Consider the following 10486-nt stretch of genomic DNA (forward strand, 5'->3'; position numbering starts at 1 on the left):
AGCTCATGTAACAGGTGGTCAAGAGGTAGTGTGGGCCCCAGTCATGGAGAGACCAGGATACTCACTGTATTTCTGTTACTTTCTTGGATCTTTGTTCTGTTGTGCATCATCTCTATACTCAAGCTGCTGTCTCTCATTGTGATAACATGGTTGCCAGTAACATCCAGGGAAGCATGCTACCCTGATCCTGTTCCAGTGAAAATAATGCTTCCCCAATATGTCAGACACGTTAGTTGTTATCCAATATCTATTCTCCCTTGTTACATAGTGTGGTGGTGAATTTTATGTGTCAACTTGACTATGCCAGGAGATGCCCACATAGCTGGTAAAACATTATTTCTGGGTGTGTCTGTGAGGATGTTTCTGGAAGAGATTAGCATTGATTCAGTAGACTGAGTAAAGTAAATCATCTTCACCAGTGCAGGTGAGCATCATTCAATCTGTTGAGGGCCTAAAGAGAATAAAAAGGAGGAGGAAGGGCAGATTTGCTCTTTGCCTGAGCGGGGCTGCCCTAAGACATTGGTGCTCCTGTTTCTTGAGACTACAAACTCAGACCAGGACTTATACAGTTGCACCCCCTCCATTTTTGGACTTTTGGACTTGTACTGGGACTTACACCATTGACCTCCCTGGTTATTAGGCCTTTGGACTCCATTGAATTGAACCATTGTTCTCCAGCTTGCAGATGGCAGATCATGGGACTTTGTGGCCTTCATAATCATGTGAGTCAATTTCTATGATAAATCTCATATATGTAGTGGAATGAGGGCTTGTTGGTGGGCTTAGTCCTTGAGATGGAGGTCTGCTATGGAAAAAGGCAGAGTGGTAAAGTAGAAGAAAGGAGCTGGGATGTTTGACAGCTTTGTGGAGGAAAGCTACCTTACCAGCTTGAATTTTTTTTGGAGAATAATAAACTATCAGTTTTACTTCAAGTTTTTGTGAATAAATTTCCTGAACTGATGTCTTCACCAATAGAAGAGTGGAATAAAGTCCACTCTTCAGGATTCTATATCCCTTTAGGTCATGTACTCATCCCTGGGCCAGAAATGGTCTCCACGGGAACCAACAGAGTGTATTAATGGACTTAAACCTAGGTTGCTGAATTAATCACTGGCAAAGAGGGATAGGATCACAATGATTGGTTAGGATTATTCAGGAGCCACTCCTGGAGCAGGAACCTAATGGGGTCACTGGAGGGTTAGGTCATATTGGGGCTTCTATTAGGAAGATTGAAGGAATAGTTCATCCAGCAAGATCCATTAGAAGTGTGTCTCTTCTCATTGGCATAGCTAACAGATAGTGGTCTGAGAAAATAAGAGTTGACTAATTTAGTCCACTCTTATGATATAATCCTGGGGGCATTCTCCTTCTTAGATTGCCTGGGCTGGAGATCATAGCCTAAATGTTGGATGTTATTTCAGATTTAGCATGTTTGGTTTTCATTTATTCACATGTGTGTTTGCATGTGGGTATTGAGGGGGGTGATCCATGTTACATATGGGTGGGATGGGCAAAGTTCTTCCTCTGGATCTTGGCATCTGAGAAAAGCTTGTTTGATTTGTTAACTGAGAGTTAGAACTGTTGCCACCAGGCCTCAGGAATATAAAAGAAATCATCTCCAATAGTTGATCAGTCCACTAACAGCCTAAATAGTTTAAGAGCTCATCAACTGACCTACCACCCACCAGTGCTTTGACTATCCTGACTTCTGAGAGTAAGGTGGAGAGTGTTATCTAGATGGAGAGAAGAAGGGACAAATTTTGCTGTTTTACCTGGCATTGACACCATTTATATTGCTGGAAACCATCTTGAGCTACCCTCCTGGATGTCACATGTCCCTGACCAAGACCTTAAAATGTGCATAACTTATGAAAAACAGGACCGAAGAAGTTAAGTAGATCAATGATTGCACAGGTGGTCCCTGGAGAAGAAAACACAGAATATAGGTTAGGAACTTGGCATTAAATCGTTTGGGTAACTAGATGCTGATAAAGCCACTGATTTGTACCGTAAAGATATTGGGCTCTAGGAGTCAATTGAGAGTATAAAAATCCTGCCTCCTAGTTGTGTGAATTTGGACGAGTGCTCTCTCCCAATGTCTGTGTCCTCACTATTAAAGGCAGCAATGATAGTACCTACCTGTGGGTGACTGGAGGTTTAAATAAGAACAAGGCTTTTAGCACAGGATCTGTTACATAGGAAAGTGAACATCACAAAAGTCACTGCAGGTCATGTGGGTTCCCCAGCTTCTTTTCTAGTTGTTTCTTCATTTTGAAGAACATTCAGATGACATGGAAAAAGGGATTTCTCTAAGTTGAGGATTCCATTTTTACTAGAAACCATTCCTAAACATGATCAGAAATTTTGCTTATCCTAGATTTCATTCATAAAGAAGTTAAACACACAGACACCTTTAAAAGGGATTGATTGTTTTTATTTTTTATTTTTTTTTAAGATTTTATTTATTTATTTATTTGAGAGAGAGAGCATGAGAGGGGGGAGGGTCAGAGGGAGAGGCAGACTCCCCGCTGAGTGGAGAGGCCGATGTGGGACTCGATCCCGGGACTCCAGGATCATGACCTGAGCCGAAGGCAGTCGCTTAACCAACTGAGCCACCCAGGCGCCCAGGGATTGATTGTTTTTAAAATTTTTATTGATTTGACACAGAGAGCGAGCATGCACGCATGCACATGCACAAGCAAGGGAAGTGGCAGGCAGAAGGAGAGGGAGAAGTAGGCTCTCCGCTGAGCAGAGAGCCTGATATGGGGCTCAATCCCAGGGCCCTGGGATCATGACCTGAGCTGAAGGCAGACACTTAACCGACTGAGCCACTCAGTCACCACTAAAAGGGATCAATTTTGATGCCATTAGAGACAACTGCCAACTGGTTTAACATTCATCTTCGATGACATTCAGCTGAGGACTCTGAGCAGACAGAGTCTGTAGGGATGTAGGGATCTGATACAGGGACTGGAAGGATCTCTGCTAATGAGCCAGTTGATTTCAGTTCAGTATAAAATCACACTATCTAAAAATTATACCTGTCTTAAAATTTAATTAGATTCTCCTGATCATGGTGAGCTGTGTTACTGGAGGTTTCCAGACAGAAGGGGGACAATCGTTGATCAGAGATATGATTGAGAGGCTCCCATACAAAATGCATATTTGGGCTAGGTGACTGCTTAAATTATGCTTACTTCTGAGCTGCTTTGACTATGCCTTAATTTCTAGCCATGTCAACATAAATACAGCCTTCATTTAGAATTTGATCTATTAATAAGCTTTTGTAACTCTTCAGTTGGTGAATCGTCAATGCCAGTCAGAATGTATAATTCCTTGGAAAAGCCAGCAGTTAAAACTACTCGCTCAAAGACAAAGCCTAATCACCCCGAAGTTACAGTTATTGAAGTAGTCATTGAAAAGGACCTCAACATGACAGTAAAAAACAAATAAAAATTGATGAGGCCAAGAGAAAGGTAAACACAGTCTTTTGGAGAGAATTGAAAAATTTCATGCATTTACCTTTACTCACTGCAAAAACAAGGCAATTACAAGACATTTGACTTTTTAATTATACTGTTGCTACATATTTTAACTTTAATGTTTTGAAGAATCTTGGATGAAATTGTTTTAATTAAGGCCAACTCAATTTTTGGTTATTATTTATAATTAGAATTTTCCCTTAATGTAATTTCGCTAAAGCCTACAAAACAGCTAAAAAAAGCTAGCAGTATATGTAATGAATAGTTATTTATACTACCCTATTTTCTCATCCAATGAACTGAGCAATAAAAAATAAAGGGGAAGAAGGAAGCTAATAGTCACTGGGCCATCACTGTGTAGATGCCTTGCATTGCACGCGGTACCTTATTTACCTTCGAAGTAACCTGGTGAGGCAGACATTTGATATATTTTGTAGATAAGAACTTTCAGAAACATTAAATATCTTGTCCATGGTCACTAAGCCAATAGATGATGGAGCTGGAATTTTGACTCAGAGTTGCCAGAATCCAAATAAAATCCATCTCTGTTACTCTAAGGTGGAGGCATTCCTATCTGGAACTCACATGCCTTCACCAATTAGGCAGGGACATAAACGGCTGATTCTGAAGGGTAGGTGGGAGGGGGTATAAGCCACATAGAGGCTGAACTGGACAATGTCTATTTTGCCTAAAGGCACTCGCATCAAATTTAAAAAATCATTTTGGCAGCGGAACAAACTTCTACCCTTATCAGGCATGCATACCAAGAGTTTGCAACCTCCTAAATGCTGTTAAATTTTCATGCTTTAGATTAAATGAATGCATAGATTGAACAAATAGATTGGAGAGACAAAATCAAAATGCAGTTTTGACTTTGTCTCCCTCTATCTCTCAAGTTTTATTTAGTGAAAAATGCGAGCGGGAAAATCCCGCTAAAAGTGTGAGCAGGTTCAGTGAACTTTTCCTAGGTAAAAGACATGGCCACAATGGATTCAAGTCACAAGCATTCAGAAATTAGAATCTTCGCTCCTCCGCAATAACCCATATTTCGTAATTGATTTGTCACGTGTCTTCTTTCCCTCAGCTTGGCCCCCTGCGTGGGAGAGAGGATTATGTCCTTTTCTTTCTTCCTCAGATTCTCTCTCAACTCACAGCTTTTTGTTATCCCCAGCAGGGGAGGAGGAGAGAGGACAGAGAGAGGCAGGGAGGTACAGATTATAATAAAGCTCCTCCCTGAGATGTGCTAGAGTGAGCTGGCTCAGGCAGGTACTTAGCATTCACTCTCTTTGGGGTTCTTTCATAGCTCCCCCCGTGATTCCCATTGCTGGGGATTCCTCGCCCCTAGTTGTCTTGGGAGGAGGAGGGGATGCAAATGAGTATCAGTTTGAGGTTTCATCTGTGAGCTCTAGCATGTCTGAACTCCACCTTAGCTTTTTGTTGCTTGAGTCTTTTCCTTCCTGCTGGACCCGACTGATGCTGACCTCACACTGGCTCTTACTTTTGTATGGCCAGTGAAGGCACATGGGGATGCTTGTGTGTTCTTTCCTCTGGTAATTTCTGGGAGGACAGGCTAGTTCCAACTCTTCTCAGCAACTCCCCTCTACGGTAGTCAGTCACTTGTCTGCCACCCTGGATTTCTCAGGCTAAGAGTCAGCTCCCAGTCCACTCTGCCTCCCAATAGGGGGGATGTAAATCACATAGACTGGGCTCTCTGAGTAGCTATTTGAAGTCCCTGTTTACTAGGCTTGAGGTGAGGGAGCAGTTAGGAGAGGGTAGTTGGGGCCAACACTGTGGTTTTGTTCAAAGGAATCCTTTAACAAAAACCCCTTCTCGGAACTTTTTTTTTTTTTTTTTTTTTTTTAAATCCTTAGCCTGGCCGACAGGTCCAAGAGTCAGGGGACCAGTTTTCATTATTTTCTCTGTCAACTCTACATTTTGATCTGCTATCTATCACAGGTGGCTGCCTCAGGGTGAAACCCCAGTTTGGTAATGCTCAACTGTCACTCTGGGTAAGGCTGATGCCACAGTGAACAGGACAAAAGTAACCTTTGTTTGGTTCGGTACTCCTCAATCTGATGGAACCTTCAAAATCCGGATTTAGAAGCGGTTCAACAAAGACCCCAGGATGGGCCTTCTGGGATCTGTAGCCTCCTGGAATGATGCACAAAGTTACAATGTCAAAAGACATACGTTTTTTGGGGGCGTGGTTTAGGACTCCAAACAGGTTAGGAACCTTTGGACCACGTACTGCAGAATTTGTCCATATACAGTGCCTTTTTTTCTGAGAATCCAGCCACCTGTGAGTACAAAGCTAATCCTGTTCCTTACTCAGGTTATCCCTCAAGTTGGTGAAGTCCCAGAAAGAGTGGATGTCACTAACTGTGGCTTCCACTCTGTTCCTTTCCTCAAAACTTAAAACTTTCAATTCCCTGGTTGTCAAAGTTAAGCTAGCTTTTAAAATAATTTATATCAGTTTCTTCCAACATGCTTTAAAAAAAAAAGTAATATGGTGGCAGTTGGTGAAGGGGAGTTAAATCATGTTTTTCACCAAAAACATCATTATCTCATATATATATTTCTGGTTAGATTCACATTTTTTTTGTTACTTTATTTCAAAAATCCTAAGGAATTTATAGCTATAGAATCTTTAATGCAGTTTAGGGCAGAAACTATTAAGGCAGCACAAATAGAATTGGGGGAAAAAAAACACACCAAGTAATGGAGCGGTTAAGATGTTCTAATTAAAGTTATAATTGTAAATTGAGTGCATGAAGAAAACTTGAAATTTTTTCTCATCTGGGCATTTTTGTTCTATATTTCAAATTCTTTATACTGAAATTTCCATGTTTTACTGAATCTATGCTGAACCCTAAATAAATTAGCAAGGAATTTAAAAAATGAAACTTTTCAGAAATACCAATAATCAAGATAATAAAAAAGGCATTATTTTTATATGGGTTTTTCTCTCCTGTTCCAAGTACTTCTCAAAATTTTTCTCAGACATAACTTCTCTTATGAGGCAGATGACAGTAAGTTTGAGCACCACTCAGGAATCATTTGGGTGACCCACACTCAGCCCCCTTGCAGAGACCTTTACTATTTCTTTCAAACCCTTGGCTCCCTCCTCATGACAGTCTCTACTCTTTGCACATAATTTTGTTGCATCAGGACTTCAGAAAATAGAGACCTTGAGGTTGCAGCTTTATCACCTTTCTGCCCACCACCGTTCAAAGCACATAAAACTGTTCTGTGCTTTCCCCACTGTTTGGGAGCGAGCGGCTATCTCCTGTGCCCTCACCTAAGCCCTCACCTGTGCTGGGCATCCTGTGTCCTCCTGTTTCTCGTCACTGACTATCAGTTTTTTCCTGTCTCCCATATTTTCCGATGCTCCATCGTTTATAGTGCTTTCACCTGAGCTTACAAATATGTTTTCCTATTTTCACCTCATTCTAATATCTCTGCACCCAATTCTGTATCATCCTTGTCACACGTCTTCCCCACTTTCTTTTTCTTTAAAGATTTTATTTATTCATTCGACAGAGAGAGACACAGCCAGAGAGGGTACACAAGCAGGGGGAGCGGGGAGCCCAACGTGGGGCTTGATCTCAGGACCCTAGGATCATGACCCCAGCTGAGGGCAGAAAATCTTAATGACTGAGCCACCCAGGCGCCCTTCCCCACTCTTTCAATTCACATTTACCCTTCCACCCTTTGCAGGCCACCAACCTACAAAAATGGTGCTCGAAAGACCATTTTAAAGGAAGTAAAAATGCACAAAAAGAAATAAAGACCACGTATGGCATTAGCACTCTTCTGAGCCTTTCCCCATATAGGTCCTATTGCTGACAACTTTATCCTCACAGTCATGCAATTCTGTGCCCTGCCTCTGTTCGTTGAACATAATGCCTGATATATCGTAGATGTGCAGTGGGTGTTGAATGAATGAATAAATATTTAACAAAGTTTGTGTTTTTTGTATTAGACCAGTTATCTATTGCCACATAAATACTGCATAACAACTATAAAACCTCTGTGACAAGCAACAGTAAACATTTATTTCACAAATCTGCAGAGATCAGCTGGTCTGGGTGGGCTTAGCTGATCTCATCTGGGCATCCTCATGTGGCAGCTGTGGGCCATCTAGGCAGCTCTGCTGATCTTGGCTGGGCTCCCTCATGTATCTGGGAGTTGCCTGGCTGTCAGTTTAGAATACCCTCAGCTCAGACAATTGGGGATACATGGCTCCACTCCACATGTCTTGGCCTCTAGCAGGTTCTCCTGGAATTATTCTCATAGAGATGGCCATGGTGCTAGTGTGGGGACAAGAACATTTGGGCCATGTTTGCTCACATCTCGTTGTCCAAGTCCTATAGCTGAACTCAGAATCAAGGGGGAGGAAAACTGACTTGCCTCTGTTGAGAATAATTGCAAAGTCTCATGGCAAAGAGTGTGAATCTAAGAAAAGGTAAAAAAAAAAAAATTGGGGTCATTAGTACAAGCAATCTATCAGACTCATATTCTTCAGGTTGTGATCATTTAAATCTGATTTATTTGCATCACTATTCCTAAACATTTGTAGGTAATAGGTTGCCTTCCTTTTTCACTCCTGTAGAAAAATCTTGTAATAGTCATAAGCGTATCACTTTTTTCTCCTCTGGAATTCATTCCTTTGTGTATCATCAAGTGGCTCAAATAAACCAGGGTTTGTTTTTCCTACATAACAAGTTTGGAGGTTACAGGGTGGTTGTTGGCATGGGTGTGGTGGTTCACTGATTTCAAGACCATGTCTCTACAATATTTTTGGTCTTTTATGTTCAGAATATGGCTACTACAGCTGCAACTACCACTTTCCCATTTAAAGCAGGAAGAATAAAAGGTGCACCAGCAGACCTACTCTTATTCTCCTTGACCATTAATTACTATGACGCATGGCCACATCTGGCCAGATGATGGCAGAGGACAGAGGGCTGAGGATGGGTCAGGGACTCGACAGTGTCTGTTCTATCTGGTATACACTCCCAGGAGGGGGATGGTCAGGTCAGGGTGCAATGGCTTTTTTTTTTTTTTTTTTTTTTGTGCCCCTTACTATGTATTTTCACATTGCTTTTCAGCAGGACTTTCCAGTTCACAATACCATTGGCAGCATGCCTTTATCATACTTTCACCATGGCCTTGCCCACATTCTTTGAATGCTAATGAAGTTGAACACATGTGCTATTTAATAATTTCTCCTAGAAGTTTTCCATTTATATTCTTTGTTTTCTTTTTAAAATTATTTTCATATTCATTTAAAAGTGCTTTTTACAAATTGAAGCTATTAACTCTTTTTGTCACATCTGTTGCTTGTTTCCCATTTTCCTTTTAGTCTTGAAGCCTCCCATTTTAGAGACATTTAAAGATTTTATTTATTTATTTGAGAGAGAGAGAGCACGAGAGAGAGCATGAGAGGGAAGAGGGTCAGGGGGAGAAGCAGACTCCCTGCTGAGCAGGGAGCCCGATGCGGGACTCGATCCCGGGACTCCAGGATCATGACCTGAGCCGAAGGCAGTTGCTTAACCAACTGAGCCACCCAGGCACCCGACATTTAAAGATTTTTATATGGTTGCCTTGCCTGGCTAATATTTTATAGATATTTCATTTCTGCAGGACCACTGCTAGCCCATAAGACATCTTTTTGTGAAATAAAAAAGTCATCCTTCTGTAAAACATTTTACTTCCATCTGTTAGAAAATTATCAAGTCATAATGATTTTGTTAGAGTAAGCCACTTGAGTACCATCTTCTAGAAACATTTTCTGATAAATACACAACTCTCACATTTCTGTAGGTAATTGGTACCTCCATCGTTGTGGTATGTGTTTAAACTTCCTCCGCTGAGCATGCATGTTGAGTTTTGAAAAAGGCAGAAAAGATTCATGCAAATGGTTAAGTTGCACAAAAGGAAGATTATTAAGAATTGGGCTCTGTGGGAGACTAGAAATAAGGCATAATTGGCTTCGGAATCAATTAAAGTCATTAAAAAGGTGTCTGTTTAAAGATTTCCTACATTGAATTAATTGAAGATAAATTTAAGATTATATTACAGTTACTGACAGTAATAACAGCATATGGGGTTATCCAACTGAAATTTAAAAGGAAAGTAAAAGATGTACGTTATGGATTTCTGTGTTTTAATCCAAACATTTTTTTTTTCAAATTAGAATAAAGTTTATTTAAAAATATATTTGTAAATTGTGACTACTTCTGAATAAGCACAATAAAGGTGGAAGGAAACCTTTATTGTTAATTCTTTTGTTAATTACTTGTATGATTTGGGGAAATCAATCTCTATGAGCCTCAGTTTCTTCATCTGTAAAATGAAGACAATGGTATTGGCTCTGTGTAGCTTATAAAGGTGTTACAATAATTATTTTAAAGGGATTTAATGGAGTCCAAAGGACTCAACTTGTTTAAGTAGGATGTACATGGGAACTATTATTCTTAGCAATGCATTCAACTTTATAAAGTATTAAATTTGCTTACTTGATTTGAAATGATTGAACGTTAAGTTAAAAAACAAAACAAAAACCATCCCACCCCTACCCCAAAATCTAAAAAAACCCATATAACTGTATCAGCAAGAAAGTAAAGTGAAGTTAAGGTCTTTTTGTGACCAGTATCTTTTAAAGCCAATTTGGTGTGACTTCATGGTTTGGGGAAGAAACCTTGATATGGAGAAGAAAAGCTTCAGCTCTAATATTAACTGTAAACTGAGTCTTCTCAAAGGTTGTTTAATTTGGTTGTAAATTAAAGGACACAAAATCTAGTGGCTGTTTTCCTTTTGGTTTGGTTTAGATTCAGATTTTTTCTATTAGCTATCTCAAACATACATTGACTGGTAGATATGTAGAAAAGATACTAGTTGAGGGAGTTTGGCTTATAAGTATAGACAGTTTTGGCTGGATCTATATAGAGAATCCTTTTGAAAAAAATACTCAGTAGCTTAGTTAAAAAAAAAAAAACCAA

The sequence above is a fragment of the Zalophus californianus genome, chromosome 1 (assembly GCF_009762305.2).
Source record: "Zalophus californianus isolate mZalCal1 chromosome 1, mZalCal1.pri.v2, whole genome shotgun sequence".
In the NCBI taxonomy this organism is placed as follows: Eukaryota; Metazoa; Chordata; class Mammalia; order Carnivora; family Otariidae; genus Zalophus; species Zalophus californianus.